Raw genomic sequence first — 17198 nt, 5'->3', positions numbered from 1 at the left:
ATACAACAATAGCAGCTATCACGTTTCACTGGCATATACAACAATAGCAGCTATCACGTTTCACTTGCATATACAACAATAGCAGCTATCACGTTTCACTTGCATATACAACAATAGCAGCTATCACGTTTCACTTGCATATACAACAATAGCAACTATCAAGTTTCACTTGCATATACAACAATAGCAACTATCAAGTTTCACTTGCATATACAACAATAGCAACTGTCAAGTTTCACTTGCATATACAACAATAGCAACTATCACGTTTCACTTGCATATACAACAATAGCAACTATCAAGTTTCACTTGCATATACAACAATAGCAACTATCACGTTTCACTTGCATATACAACAATAGCAACTATCACGTGTCACTTGCATATACAACAATAGCAGCTATCACGTTTCACTTGCATATACAACAATAGCAACTATAAGGTTTCACTTGCATATACAACAATAGCAACTATCAAGTTTCACTTGCATATACAACAATAGCAACTATCAAGTTTCACTTGCATATACAACAATAGCAGCTATCACGTTTCACTTGCATATACAACAATAGCAACTATCAAGTTTCACTTGTATATACAACAATAGCAACTATCAAGTTTCACTTGCATATACAACAATAGCAGCTATCACGTTTCACTTGCATATACATCAATAGCAACTATCAAGTTTCACTTGCATATACAACAATAGCAGCTATCACGTTTCACTTGCATATACAACAATAGCAACTATCAAGTTTCACTTGCATATACAACAATAGCAGCTATCACGTTTCACTTGCATATACAACAATAGCAACTATCAAGTTTCACTTGCATATACAACAATAGCAACTATCACGTTTCACTTGTATATACAACAATAGCAGCTATCACGTTTCACTTGCATATACAATAATAGCAACTATCACGTTTCACTTGCATATACCACAATAGCAACTATCACGTTTCACTTGCATATACAACAATAGCAGCTATCAAGTTTCACTTGCATATACAACAATAGCAGCTATCACGTTTCACTTGCATATACAACAATAGCAGCTATCACGTTTCACTTGCATATACATCAATAGCAACTATCAAGTTTCACTTGCATATACAACAATAGCAACTATCAAGTTTCACTTGCATATACAACAATAGCAACTATCAAGTTTCACTTGCATATACAACAATAGCAACTATCACGTTTCACTTGCATATACAACAATAGCAACTATCACGCTTCACTTGCATATACAACAATAGCAACTATCAAGTTTCACTTGCATATACAACAATAGCAACTATCACGTTTCACTTGCATATACCACAATAGCAACTATCAAGTTTCACTTGCATACACAACAATAGCAACTATCACGTTTCACTTGCATATACAACAATAGCAACTATCAAGTTTCACTTGCATATACAACAATAGCAACTATCACGTTTCACTTGCATATACAACAATAGCAACTATCAAGTTTCACTTGCATATACAATAATAGCAACTATCACGTTTCACTTACATATACAACAATAGCAACTATCAAGTTTAACTTGCATATACAACAATAGCATCTATCAAGGTTCACCTGCATTTACAACAATAGCAACTATCAAGTTTCACTTTCATATACAACAATAGCAGCTATCACGTTTCACTTGAATATACAACAATAGCAGCTTTCACGTTTCACTTGCATATACAACAATAGCAATGATCAAGTTTCACTTGCATATACAACAATAGCAACTATCACGTTTCACTTGCATATACAACAATAGCAACTATCACGTTTCACTTGCATATACAACAATAGCAACTATCACGTTTCACTTGCATATACAACAATAGCAGCTATCACGTTTCACTTGCATATACAACAATAGCAACTATCAAGTTTCACTTGCATATACAACAATAGCAACTATCACGTTTCACTTGCATATACAACAATAGCAACTATCACGTTTCACTTACATATACAACAATAGCAACTATCAAGTTTCACTTGCATATACAACAATAGCAACTATCACGTTTCACTTGCATATACAACAATAGCAACTATCAAGTTTCACTTGCATATACAACAATAGCAACTATCACGTTTCACTTGCATATACAACAATAGCAACTATCAAGTTTCACTTGAATATACAACAATAGCAGCTATCACGTTTCACTTGCATATACAACAATAGCAATGATCAAGTTTCACTTGCATATACAACAATAGCAACTATCACGTTTCACTTGCATATACCACAATAGCAACTATCAAGTTTCACTTGCATATACAACAATAGCAGCTATCACGTTTCACTTGCATATACAACAATAGCAACTATCAAGTTTCACTTGCATATACAACAATAGCAACTATCACGTTTCACTTGCATATACAACAATAGCAACTATCACGTTTCACTTGCATATACAACAATAGAAACTATCAAGTTTCACTTGCATATACAACAATAGCAACTATCATGTTTCACTTGCATATACAACAATAGCAACTATCAAGTTTCACTTGCATATACAACAATAGCAACTATCACGTTTCACTTGCATATACAACAATAGCAACTATCAAGTTTCACTTGCATATACAACAATAGCAACTATCACGTTTCACTTGTATATACAACAATAGCAACTATCAAGTTTCACTTGCATATACAACAATAGCAACTATCAAGTTTCACTTGCATATACAACAATAGCAACTATCAAGTTTCACTTGCATATACAACAATAGCAACTATCACGTTTCACTTGCATATACAACAATAGCAACTATCAAGTTTCACTTGCATATACAACAATAGCAACTATCACGTTTCACTTGTATATACAACAATAGCAACTATCAAGTTTCACTTGCATATACAACAATAGCAACTATCAAGTTTCACTTGCATATACAACAATAGCAACTATCACGTTTCACTTGCATATACAACAATAGCAACTATGAAGTTTCACTTGCATATACAACAATAGCAACTATCAAGTTTCACTTGCATATACAACAATAGCAGCTATCACGTTTCACTTGCATATACAACAATAGCAACTATCAAGTTTCACTTGCATATACAACAATAGCAGCTATCACGTTTCACTTGCATATACAACAATAGCAACTATCAAGTTTCACTTGCATATACAACAATAGCAACTATCACGTTTCACTTGTATATACAACAATAGCAGCTATCACGTTTCACTTGCATATACAATAATAGCAACTATCACGTTTCACTTGCATATACCACAATAGCAACTATCACGTTTCACTTGCATATACAACAATAGCAGCTATCAAGTTTCACTTGCATATACAACAATAGCAGCTATCACGTTTCACTTGCATATACAACAATAGCAGCTATCACGTTTCACTTGCATATACATCAATAGCAACTATCAAGTTTCACTTGCATATACAACAATAGCAACTATCAAGTTTCACTTGCATATACAACAATAGCAACTATCAAGTTTCACTTGCATATACAACAATAGCAACTATCACGTTTCACTTGCATATACAACAATAGCAACTATCACGCTTCACTTGCATATACAACAATAGCAACTATCAAGTTTCACTTGCATATACAACAATAGCAACTATCACGTTTCACTTGCATATACAACAATAGCAACTATCAAGTTTCACTTGCATACACAACAATAGCAACTATCACGTTTCACTTGCATATACAACAATAGCAACTATCAAGTTTCACTTGCATATACAACAATAGCAACTATCACGTTTCACTTGCATATACAACAATAGCAACTATCAAGTTTCACTTGCATATACAATAATAGCAACTATCACGTTTCACTTACATATACAACAATAGCAACTATCACGTTTCACTTGCATATACAACAATAGCAACTATCAAGTTTCACTTGCATATACAACAATAGCAACTATCACGTTTCACTTGCATATACAACAATAGCAACTATCAAGTTTCACTTGAATATACAACAATAGCAGCTATCACGTTTCACTTGCATATACAACAATAGCAATGATCAAGTTTCACTTGCATATACAACAATAGCAACTATCACGTTTCACTTGCATATACAACAATAGCAACTATCAAGTTTCACTTGCATATACAACAATAGCAGCTATCACGTTTCACTTGCATATACAACAATAGCAACTATCAAGTTTCACTTGCATATACAACAATAGCAACTATCACGTTTCACTTGCATATACAACAATAGCAACTATCACGTTTCACTTGCATATACAACAATAGAAACTATCAAGTTTCACTTGCATATACAACAATAGCAACTATCATGTTTCACTTGCATATACAACAATAGCAACTATCAAGTTTCACTTGCATATACAACAATAGCAACTATCACGTTTCACTTGCATATACAACAATAGCAACTATCAAGTTTCACTTGCATATACAACAATAGCAACTATCACGTTTCACTTGTATATACAACAATAGCAACTATCAAGTTTCACTTGCATATACAACAATAGCAACTATCAAGTTTCACTTGCATATACAACAATAGCAACTATCACGTTTCACTTGCATATACAACAATAGCAACTATGAAGTTTCACTTGCATATACAACAATAGCAACTATCAAGTTTCACTTGCATATACAACAATAGCAACTATCACGTTTCACTTACATATACAACAATAGCAACTATCAAGTTTCACTTGCATATACAACAATAGCAACTGTCACGTTTCACTTGCATATACAACAATAGCAATGATCAAGTTCTCCCTGCTGATATTTTTTTCTTTTTGATTTCTTGATTGATTTATTGTTATTGTTCAGATACAGAAGTTGATATTTCTATTCTTCGCCACAGCCAGATGAGGGAAACAGTTATAAACAACTATGAAACTTAATTACATCAGAAACGACAACAACAAATAGCAGATGCTTGATTGAGCAAAAACTAGTCTTGCTAACAACAATGCAAACTCTGTATACCTAAAATCAAGCCAAAATTCCATGAACAAAGTTTCTTGGCAAGAACTGCCCATCTATGAAACACATTACAGTGGGAATACTTCTCTACAAACTACACTATGTTTGTTTTCTTGACCAATGTCAACAAATATTTGTCATGTCTTTTTGTGAATTTATTTTAATCATCCATCATATTAGCCCTTATCCTCAAGCCTTTTTCTCCAGACAAAACTATTTTAAGTGAAAAAGTAAAACGAAGAATGTAAATAGCAAATCAAACAACCTAAAATTTATTTGGAATGAAATCCTTTACTCTAAATAAAAAAAAATCAACGGTAGTTATCTTTATCTTTTCATCATCAAAAATTAGAATTATTTATATATAATAAAATTACTGACGTAATTTAAAATTTCATTTGAATATCAGTGTGAACACTGGCGAAACATAATTTTTGTTGCTATTTTGATGGAGGGTATAAACTAGTTATATATATTTATCAAGATTTATATAAGTTTATAGCGATACACTCAAACCAAAGAGTATAAATAAATGTTTCTAGATGTATCATTTTAAAATGACATAAAACATTTGTAATTGAATGAAAAAGCTGATGAAAGTAACGTGGAATTAATCAATAGTCAAATACACATGATCGCACAAACAAACAAGCTACTGCTAGTTGTCGCTGAAAAGGAAGATCGCAACAAACGTCCCGTTGCCAGACCAAACCTGTATCAATACAGATGCGAGGCAGACAATCAAATAGACGCTATTTGAATAGTGGAAAACTGAATTCCTTGACGGAGGAACAGATACTACATATAGATGTTTGTAATTGTGCCAGATAACACGATTCACTCCTATCTCATCAATGCGTAATATGACAAAATGTCGAGTTTAAAGTGAAAAATCCAGTTATCTCACAAAAAGGGCACTCTGAATAAATATAAAAAATAGCCAGGTTCGGTATTCCCTATTGAGCATGTTACAGGTGAAAAACAAACTTATGTCTCATTCTTGAAATCAGGGGGGTAAAACCTGGGAGGACATGTGTTGTATGGAAAGAAATAAGAGAATTCTTGAGTGGAAACTCACTTTTGAAAACGAAAAATGTAATTCCAAACCAAAAAAAACGATAGTGTGAATCGTTTTAGAGAAGCTTTCTCAAACATCAACAGAATCGTAGTATTTTTTCGTTTTGACACGAAAATAGTAGAAATTCAATGAGATTCAGACGTTTTATATAGCTGTTCTGGCTTTTGATTGGTTCGTTTTTATCAAAGATGGTTATAAATAGAATCGCCCAAATTCAGGGAGGCATCCTCACATGATGTCAAAATATTGCCTCACACTTTTTGGTATAATAAAGTCCTTTCAGTTTTAACTTTGTTCAAAAATAAATTAATAATAAAAATAAAATATGGACGAATAAAAAAGCTTTTTATTTTTTTGCTTAAGAGTAAAATAAATGCAAATTACATTTGTGTCTGTAAAAAAGAAAAAAGAAGAACAAAGTATTTCATAGAGAAAAAACACTTATGATTTTAAGAAAAAACTTTAAACGTTAGATAATTAAGTATGTTATTTTGTTTAGTAAAAAAAAACCCACAGATACAGTTTTACGCTGTACCCAGGACACTTTCAAATTTGTTCTCAATTATTTTTACTTCGACTTCTCATTCAGATTTTTGAAAATAAATTTATTTAAGGTTAAACTTCAACAAGTTTAGGAATAAAAATGTTTTTAATGTTATTTTTGTTGCCGGTTTAGTAAATTTGTCACATATTTTGTTCTGATTCTACATAATTAAAAGTCATATATTCCTTTTTAACTCATTTCTGATGAAATGATATTTAATAACATATTTGGATATTTGGTGAATCATTTGGTTTTGAATAAAGGTATGCCAGATTGATTATCACAATTATTATGAGGCCTTTAATTTTCTGATTTCAAAGTAGGTTTTTGAAGAAAATTTAGAAATAGTGCTTCTTGAGTATAACGCGATAATACAACAAATTCAACTTCACAAATTTGTTGTTTTCTAGATTCCAGGAGATTATAGGTTCATTTCCTCATTTTAACACTGGGGGGGGGGGTATTTCAGTGTTTCTTCAATTTGAGTCTGAAAGTCCCTTTAATTTTAGGATTACCCGGGATTGTTTCTTTTAGAAAACGAAGATTTGTTTAGCCTTGTTCAAATTTTAATTGTCAGTTTTGATAAGGTTTTGGATAGCTTTGTTTCAATGTAACATATATCAGGTCTCGTAGTGGCCATTAAATATTATAGACTCCCCACAACTTTTCTGTATAATCGATCACCAAATAATTTACATTCAGTTTTTGTTTTGATTTATATCAATCTCAACTGGCATTGTGCATCTTACATTCAAAACTTTAGTGATATTTTGTCAGTGTATCAAGATTGATTCATCCTCATAGTTTCATTTTCACAAATAAATTGTACGTCCGAGAATCATGAAAACAGACCAGGATCAGACATTTTAGAGTTTTTAAATCCATTTTTGACTTCTATTAAAATGGCGTCACAATTTGAGGCAAGTAATGTGTCATCAACCCAAACAACATCAATGATTTAACACTTTTAGCGTACATATTGTCATCTACATTATTTGAATTTTTGTTCAATTCAATAATTATGAAGTGCTTGGTTCCAATTGCGATTGCTCTATTTTAAACCATAGAGTGATTTATCAAGTTTCCACACGAAATAATTATGAAGTGCTTGCTTCCAATTGTGATTGCTCTATATTATTCCACGCCAGAGGCAGTAGTCTCTCTTGAAAAAGCCCAGTGAGAAGAAATGAATTTTTATCTTTATCAGGGAGTATTATTATGATAAGTATTATTTTCTAGTAATTTTTCATAACCTGTCATTGTCCTCTAAATTAATTGTTTCAATGAAATTTTTCAGCATATTTTCCAATGAATAACAATAATTGTGTAATCTTCAAAATTTTGGATCACTAAAAAGTCTGTTTCGTTTTCTATTTCCTGTATATCGAGGTGTTGAAGTCTCAATATTATATCGGCACGATTACTGCTACTCTCGTCATCATTGTTAACACTTTCGTTGTCGTTAGATATATCGATGGAAATTCGGGGTAAGATCAATTTACTCTCTTCGCCTAATGAATTTTCATTTTCACAATTAAATTTATCTTGAAATTTTACACATCTCATTTTTATGGTATTTTCGTCTATGAAATAAATCAAATAACCAGAGCTATATTTGTCATAACCAAGAAAAGTACTTTTTCGCTTTTAATATTTAGTTTCCTTTTATTATCTGTGAATGCGAGACAAATTATACCAAATATATGCATCATACTTAAATTTGTTTATTTACCACAAAACGCTTGGTGCAGTGTTTTAACTAATCTTTTGCTGAACGATTTACTTCTTATGCTATTACAACCGCCATTACAATATGCACACGCCACCGCTGGACGCTTGTTTCCATGACGGTTATCACATTTAGATTCAATAAGTAGACATCTTGCCATCTCAAAATGGGTTCTCTATGCTCGTTCGCAGTTTGTTTTGGATGAGGGGTTACCTTCTTGTGTTTAATACATTGCTTAATTAATAAAACTTAAGAAATAAAGTTCCATTATCAGAACGAATACATTTTTATTCATTCAAAATGGGTTATGTCTGCCAAGTAATTCCATCAGAATTGTCGTTTTAAGAAATAGGTCATTATTAAACCTGAATGATCGTCAATAAAATTTTGTACATACGTCAATGATTTATGGGACCTCCAAGACACAATGCACAAATGAGAGAAATTCGGTAACCTTTTTGTCTGGCATTTTACTTTGGTATTTCACCATTTTTCCTTGGGTACAAGCATTATAATATGCCAGCTTATTGTTAGAATGTTTCGTTTTCATTCCTTCGATCACGCTTGACAATTTTTTTATCTGTTGTATTGCAATTTCTGAGAATCTTATGACAAGTTTCCAAATCATGGCAGGCGGTTTCTGAGGGAATAACTATTTAAATAATATAATCATCCATTTTTATCGCATACAGATTTATTTGGATATTAGTTTGACCGCATGACGTTTTTTACGTTTTTGTTCACATGAATGCATGTGTGGAACATTTTAGAAGGTTAAGAGTAAAATGCCATATTTTGATTGGAAATGACGATTTCGATAGATATAACTCTCAAACCTTTCTAAACTTGGTGTGAAGCATACATAAAGAAGGACTAGTCTGTGCAGGAGGAAATGATGCAAAGAAAGGGACAGCATCAATGGCCCTTTGATGGACAAAATACTCTTCCCACTGCTGCACATGAAGCAGCTTGGCTTAATAAAGCAGTTCACCAAGGCACTGAAAAAGGATAGTGACTGCTTCACTTACTCGTGCCAGGCTTTTCCAGGACTGACCATGAAGAAGTTGAAAGCTGGCACTTTTGACGGTTCTCAGATCTGGCAGCTCATTAGAGATCCAGAGTTCAAAAACTTAATGATCAATGTCAAACTGGAAGCGTGGAAGGTATTTTTTCTTACAGTGAAGATTTTTCCTTAAGGTCAGAAACTATGCAGTACTTGTCAACAACAGACTGTTTTCAGAAATCTGCGCTGCAATACCTATTTTCACATATGAACCAGTTTTCTGAGAACCTGGATTCAATTACTGAAGAGCATGGGAAAAGATTCCACTAGGAGCTGAAAGAGATGGAGACCATAAGTCGCTGGAATGCAGCCATGATGGCTGACTACTGTTGGAATTTGAAGAGAGGCTTCCCTGCTGCTGATCATTCCAGGAGTTTGAAGAAACAGAAGTTCAAGCTCTGAAGTTTTAACAATGGTGAAGCAACATGCAATTTACGTGCACATACCATTATCAATGTCCGCCATTTAGTTTACAGTAATCAATGTTTCTATTAGGATATGTTGTTGGTAAAACATTTTTCTCTTAAAAACATATTTAGCATGATATATGTTGAAAAAATGAGTTGATAATGCCACTAAAATATAATCGATTATGTCACAAGATCTGATTGTTACAAATCAGCTTAGCACAGAAAGTTGACCTGATGGAGAGAAACGGTGCTATTCTCTGATTCAGCAGTGCAAAAATACCTTAAATCAGTTGTAAAAATTTAGACAAAATTTAAAAAGTAAAAATTTGTTGCCCAGTGTAATTACAGTCTTCCCACTATGGTGGCAAATTACTGAAAAATATTTTTGGAAAATGTCCTCAAAGAATTGACTGCTTTATAAAAAAAACTTGTAACTGATTGTAGATCTTTTGAGTGTTATACAAAATGAAAATATTTTGACAGTGATAAAAAGACAATACTAAAATAAAATGCTACAATTGTAAGGAACTGACTTAAAAATGTACAAATATTCTGTTAAAACTATTACAGAAAGCAATCGTTAAAAAATGAAATATTCAGAGTTTTTTTTTTCAATCTTTAAAATCTAAAACATTCTTTAAAATGTTCACAACTTTTTATAATTGTTTTTAGCAAAACTTAATTGAAATAAAAAATAGTTTAAAAAAAATTCAGACACTAAATACAAACAAATTAGTAAATTTGCAATTAGTATCATGAAAATATACTGACATCTTTCTATCCTGACATTAGGTTTATCATCATCATTTTGTGTCTGGACAAAGACAAAATCAGAAGATCTTTGATATCGACGTTCAATTTGTGGTGAGAGAAAAATGAGATTCTAATTTTTGTCATTTTTTTCCCTCAGATGAAATCCGATTGTCACTTAAAATTTTTTTAATCATAAATTCTCTCATTTTATTTTTGCATCCAGTTTCTAAAGTAATTCTCATATTATTTTATTTTCCGTTTGCACTTACACTCGTATGGCACAAGTACAATAACTACAAACGATAAACTCAGTCATTTCATCATAAAAATGAGGTTTTCATTTACTTTTGAAAAAAACAAGTTCACTTTTTAGTAAAAGAAAAAATAAGAAAAAAACTCACCTGAAGCGGATTTCATGCAGTATTTATAACTTGTAAAAAGCCAATAAGCAGACTTGGATAGGTTATAAGTAATTTTTTGCAAGTATTTTATGGACATGGTGTGGAAGGTAGATTTGGTTCGATTGGTCTAGAAGAGAAACAAAAGATTATTATAATTCATTTGAAAATTAAAAAAACAAACAAATAATGTTGTATAATTTTTTATTAAATGATTAAATTAATTTTGCAGTTTAATTATTATTCGTCATCCTATGACAAACACTTACCAAAAAATATCTCATATGCAAAATCATTAAAGATCTTTAGGACTACAGGAAAATAATTTTAACGCATGACTAAAATCAAAATTTCATTTGTTTAGTCTCATCATCAGCGGATTTGTCCCCATTTATTTGCTTTCCCATGAGAATAGAGTTAGACATAACGTTAGGTTTTTATGTGGGAACAATTTAGCCTTATGTAAAACAAATAAAAAGTATATATATACACGCACTTTTTATTTGTTTTACATAAGCATTAATATGTCGCTACACATTTATGAGCATGTTTCAGTCAGGCAATTACAAGTAACAAGAGACCTGTTCAGGCGATCGCTTATACAAAAGCTTAGTCCGTAATCTTTTGTATAAGCAATATCGTCTGATTGCCTGAAGAGTTCTCTACTTACTTGTAACTGGCTGATCGAAACATGCTTATGAATGTGTAGCGACATATAAATACTTAAGTAAAACAAATAAAAAGTATATCTTGCTCTAATTCGGTATTGAGCACTCTTGTATTAACCTCAGTAAAAGTGGTTGCTTTACCTCTGGAAAATATTAACCTGGAATATATATATATATATATATATATATATATATATATATATATATATATATATATATATATGTGAATAAAAAGGAAAAACCTAAAAGAGTAAAAACAAAATTAAATCAACGTTTCGTCCCCATTTCAAGGGACATCATCAGGATTTCTAGGCGAGGATGCACAGGAAGACGGTCATATCACATGCGAAAGAGGAGAAGTTTAGTTCTCTTTTTCTCTCCAGAACAGAAAGAGAACTAAACTTCTCCTCTTTCGCATGTGATATGACCGTCTTCCTGTGCATCCTCGCCTAGAAATCCTGATGATGTCCCTTGAAATGGGGACGAAACGTTGATTTAATTTTGTTTTTACTCTTTTAGGTTTTTCCTTTTTATTCATATAACGTCTAAAGCATCGTTTATATTTTGCTTTATTTTATTCATATATATATATATATATATATATATATATATATATATATATATATATATATCCTTTCTATCGCCAAATTACAGGTTTTCTTGTATTTACCATGTTTTCATCACTTTCGAGAAGCTCTTATAAGAGTTTGGCTGAAAGGCGAGATGCGTTCTTGAGTTTTAGATTTTCCATTTATTTCATCTTGTCAGATTTATGTTATCCTTTTAATTTGCCATAAATAAACACGAGGTTCTTTTCATATGAATTGTGGTTGATTAAAAAATAAACTAAATAATGTTTCAGTTCAGTATATTGCCTGAACAGAGATTCATAGGTTAAACATTTTTTGTTCATTTCTTTTTTTTAAGGAGATCTTTCTTTTAGGGAAAATGCAAAATCAGCAATGTTCAAATTTGATAAATATAAAGGGAAACTGACAAACGTACTTTTTTTTTTTTCGTTTATTTGTGATTAAATGGCAAAAATGTTTGATTTTGTTCGTTTTTTGGGGATTAATATTTTTATTTTCTTTTATAAAGTTAAAATATATTTGATCTCTCTTCCAGAGTATGAACATTATTTTACACACACACACACACACACACACACACACACACACACACACACACACACACACACACACACACACATAATATATATATATATATATATATATATATATATATATATATACAGAGAGAGAGAGAGAGAGAGAGAGAGTGAACTACATTTCATATTCACAAGCTCATCTTTTCTGCTAAGGGCGTATTAAATCTATCCCGCCAAGAAGAAAGCGAGCAGACATTCTCAAACCAGTACGAGGTTGACTAGAATGCATCTTGTGATAGCCCCAAGAAACGTAAAACTAAATATAACTCTTTCTGAATTTTTGAGATGAGGATTGGTTATTCGTATTATTTGGATATCTAAGTTTTATTTTGGCAACATTTCGGTCAATAAAACCTCCAACCTTCTTCAGGTGTATCTTGTTGAACTCTGGAATCTTTCTGTCGAAAATGTGAATTTCCACAGAATTTCAGACAGAACCGTTTATTTAATCCATGGAGGAAGCATGGTCTCGTTCCGGCAGGCATGACTAAGTAGAATTCGTAAATAATTTGTAATTGTAGCTTGAGTGTCGCCCACAATGAGGATTGAACCTTCAACCACGAGAACTCGTGGCATAGTGGATAAAGTACTTGGTAAAATTCAGTTGTAAAGTTACTCTTTTGTAGGTTGAAGGTTCAATCCTCAGGGTTGACGACACTCAAAATACAATTGCGAATTACTTAGGACTTCTACCAAGTCATTGCTGACGGAACAAGAGCGTGCAACCTTGACAGATTAAAAAAAAAGAGTTATAAATTATGCAAACCATCAGTTATTGATTGTATTTAAAATAAGTTTTCTTATCAGCTTTTGACTAAATATTGTGAACAAATACTAAAAGGCAAAACCAAACAAAAAGAAACACCAAAATTTTAAAGTGATAGAAATTCTTTCGTGTTACGGTTAATTGAAGATGCAAAAAGCAACATTCTTCATGCATCAAATACAAAATAAGCATTCTTAAATGGCACTTTGATAAGATTCACAAAATTAGAGAAACAAATATCTTGTTTAACTAAAATATAAAATTAAAAGTTTAGAATAAAAATCAATTTCAAATTGAAAAATTTCCTCTTTTAATCAATTAAATGTCTAGGACATGTTTTCCTAAAATTTCCAATAATCAATATTCGATTTAAACCAATTTTCTTTTTTACTGTAATTAAGTTTGTCAATATTTGCATATTTGCATAATAATCGCAAAAATAGACTTTTTAAAGTTCATTGTTTTTAATTGCAAATCAAGATTTTAAGGTTATTTAATGCCATGATGCAAATTATATAAGATACCTTCAATAAATCTCCAGACTTTTTTGTACAAGCATTTAAAAATTTCATAAACTCTCGAAAATTTATTGCTATACATCTTATGAGATGACTGACCATGTTTTATGATTTCATGTTCAAATGAACAGTTACAGCAGGAATTGGAATACACCTTACTAAAGCCTGATGATCACAGCTGGTGAATTTCAAAAATGCAATCTGGACGTGAGGATACTTAGAAGAACAATATGCTATGAAATTGTTTTAATCTTGGAAAAAATGCCACAAAAACGTATGGAATACTTCAGACTCCTTTTGGACCATCTTGCATGAATCGAGCATCAGTTTTTGAGTGGCATAAGAGATTCAAGAAAGGTAGGGAGTCTGTGAGCATTGGTGAGAGGTGTGGGATGAGTAAGAACGTCAGAATACCAGAGTTGATTGGCCAAATAAAGAATTTCATGGATAAGGACCATGTGAACTATCACTAAAAGTCTGGAAACTTATTGAAGGCACCTCATACTTCTATAACTGTTCTGTTCAACGTCAGATATACTTCTATAACTGTTCTGTTCAACGTCAGACATACTTCTATAACTGTTCTGTTCAACATCAGATATATATATGATGTATACATTTAATCAGTTTTGACACACAATTCATATTTTATAGCGACTCGGACTTTCACGGCAAAATTATGATTTACTTCGGAATCAAACATAATATTGCCATTTAATCACTGACTCTACCCCTAATAAAAATAATTAAATATTTATTTACAAAAATATCATTAAAGTCACCTTTAACTAGGATTGGATCTCTTTTTTTTTCTGGTAGTTGACCCTAAACAAAGTAAAGAGCCACTTAGTCGTGAGGAGCTACTATAGAGACTAGATTTGCAGAGATACTATTTATGGAGTTGGGTAGCAAGATGTCTGCTCACATTACACTTGAATTTCTGCATGTCAGTATAGTTAGGGAAGCTGGGGTCTGGAAGGAATTCCCAAGTGTACCAGTCTGAGGGAAAAAGCTATTTGAATAGAAGGCTTTATAGCATCTAGGGAATTCTACAGTGTAAGGGTGGGATTTTGTTGCTGTTGAGTTTGTCAAAGGTATTGGCGTTGAGGGGTACTAGTGTTCGGAGTTCGTCAGAGCACTTGCCATTGAAATACTTGTAAAAGGGAAATAAGGATGCCACATTTCGACGATGGTTCAGAGGTTGGAGTTTAGTGATGGTGCAAGACCTACTAAGTTGGTGACATTTTTTTAACACTGTCTAGGAGTGAAAGACTAGTGGTAGATGCACCAGTCCAGATGTGGCAGCAATATTCCATGCATGGACAAAGAGAGTTATAATAAGCTGTCAAATTTAGCATAATGCAATGTTCTGGTTTCTACTGTTAAACACTATCTGACTAGCTTTCTGTATTTGTTCGCTTGTGTCGACATTGTTTCCATTCTAATCTTAAGATGATTAATCAGAATGGGAATCAGAAAAATTGGAACTGTTTAAGGTATCGGAATCGATATCAGAATTAGTGCCTATTTTCTTATATCTTTAATTGTGTTTTTTAAATTTTTTGTTTCATTTTGTTACAAAACTTAATTTTCCATGGCTGGTACTAAAGATAAGATGAATATTTATTGATTTTAAAATTAAAATCTATAAATCATTCCAAAAGTAAATGTTTTAAGTTTGTGAAAATTCATGCAAATAATATAGGGGTTTTACGATAATCTGAAAAAAAAAAGTTGGTCAAGAATATGAGAGTGACCTCCCTTTGAGGTAGCCTCGTTTTCGAATATCATGAGAATTATATATGATCATTGTTGTAATGGTGTGAGAAAGGAACTCTTAATAATTTTGATGTGCAGTAATTCTTCACAGATGAAAAAGTCAGTGAAATGTTACGTAAAAATGTGAACATTCGAGAGAAACAAGGCAAAATCATTGTCTGATAAGAGATGCGAGATAGAAGGAGTAAATTAAAGATTATCTCTTATAATGTGATTTTATTTGTATTGAACTATGTAGCACAATATTAGTTTCTGTGTATTTATTAATACTTATACATTTATTTCATTTCGGTCATTTTTATATTTAAAACACAATGGGCACTATTTTCATAGAAATGTTAATAAACTCATATTTGCTGTGTGTTATTGGTTTTTCTGTCCAAAAACTATTCATTTTTGTTAATTATCCAGAAAATATCAGCATCAGCAAAACATATTTGTTGCTTTAATAATATTAAATGAAAGCAATAAAACTTCATCAGAACGATAAGGAAAAGTTCAGGAAAAAATTAAGAAAAACCTCTGCCACGGCCTAAAGAGTTTGTTTTTTTTAGAAACTTTTCTTTTAATTTTTCCTCATAGTTCTGCTGATATAATAAAGTTATATATAACTTTTATTCCTTGTCATTTAATATTATTGTTTGCTCCTCTTAATAGTGTTGAGCTTTTCTTATCTTGATAAGTTTTGCTTTGTTGAAGATTTACCTTTTGATACTTAATTGTATTTTTGGATTCAATATATTCTCATTCTGTGGAATTTCTACAAACCCTCTTAGTCTTTTATTAAACAACTTCAGTAATGCCTCCTATTCATTTTTATTCTACCCAAATGAATCAGAGGGGAGTACAAATTGCATTGTTATGATGACTAAAATTATGCATTCATGACCTGAAAATTTTGATCTCTCTGTTGCATATATAAACGATGTGAGCAATCACTGTCATGAACGTGTGTCAGAAGCAGAGGTGCATCATTGAATTTTTCTATGCAGAAAAAAGTTAAACCCATCATTATTCACAGGCGCTTGCAGAACATTTAACCGATGTAGTGCATGTCAGCACAGTTAGGAGATGGGTTCGTCGATTTCAGAGTGGCGACAGAGACTTGAGTGACAAAATGCACTCCGGACAAGGCATCAACAGGTTGGCTAAAATGCATCACGAATGGGAGTGAATATGTAGAAAAAAAAATTTGGAGCACAAAAGGTTTTAATGTTTCTAATTCTGTCTTCGTAGTTCCTCAGCATTTTAGTTTTTGAGTAAAAAAATAGGAGGTCATACTTTTTGAAC

General features: G+C 31.9%; 1 protein-coding gene across 3 annotated transcripts in view; it reads right to left on the bottom strand.

Moving 5' to 3' along the window:
* LOC145288109 (popeye domain-containing protein 1-B-like) overlaps positions 1 to 17198 on the bottom strand; it is a 1451932-nt gene that overhangs the window by 359708 nt on the left and 1075026 nt on the right. For all 3 annotated transcript variants that reach the window (XM_080136169.1, XM_080136168.1, XM_080136170.1), the window contains one exon: positions 11013 to 11139. The gene's annotated coding sequence lies outside the window, so the exon portion shown is untranslated. The remainder of the gene's footprint in view (positions 1 to 11012; positions 11140 to 17198) is intronic.

The sequence above is a fragment of the Euprymna scolopes genome, chromosome 11 (assembly GCF_053919585.1).
Source record: "Euprymna scolopes isolate OS-2025 chromosome 11, ASM5391958v1, whole genome shotgun sequence".
Lineage (NCBI taxonomy): Eukaryota > Metazoa > Mollusca > Cephalopoda > Sepiida > Sepiolidae > Euprymna > Euprymna scolopes.
Note: the sequence above shows the minus strand (reverse complement) of the source record. Positions and strands in the feature narration are given on the sequence as shown.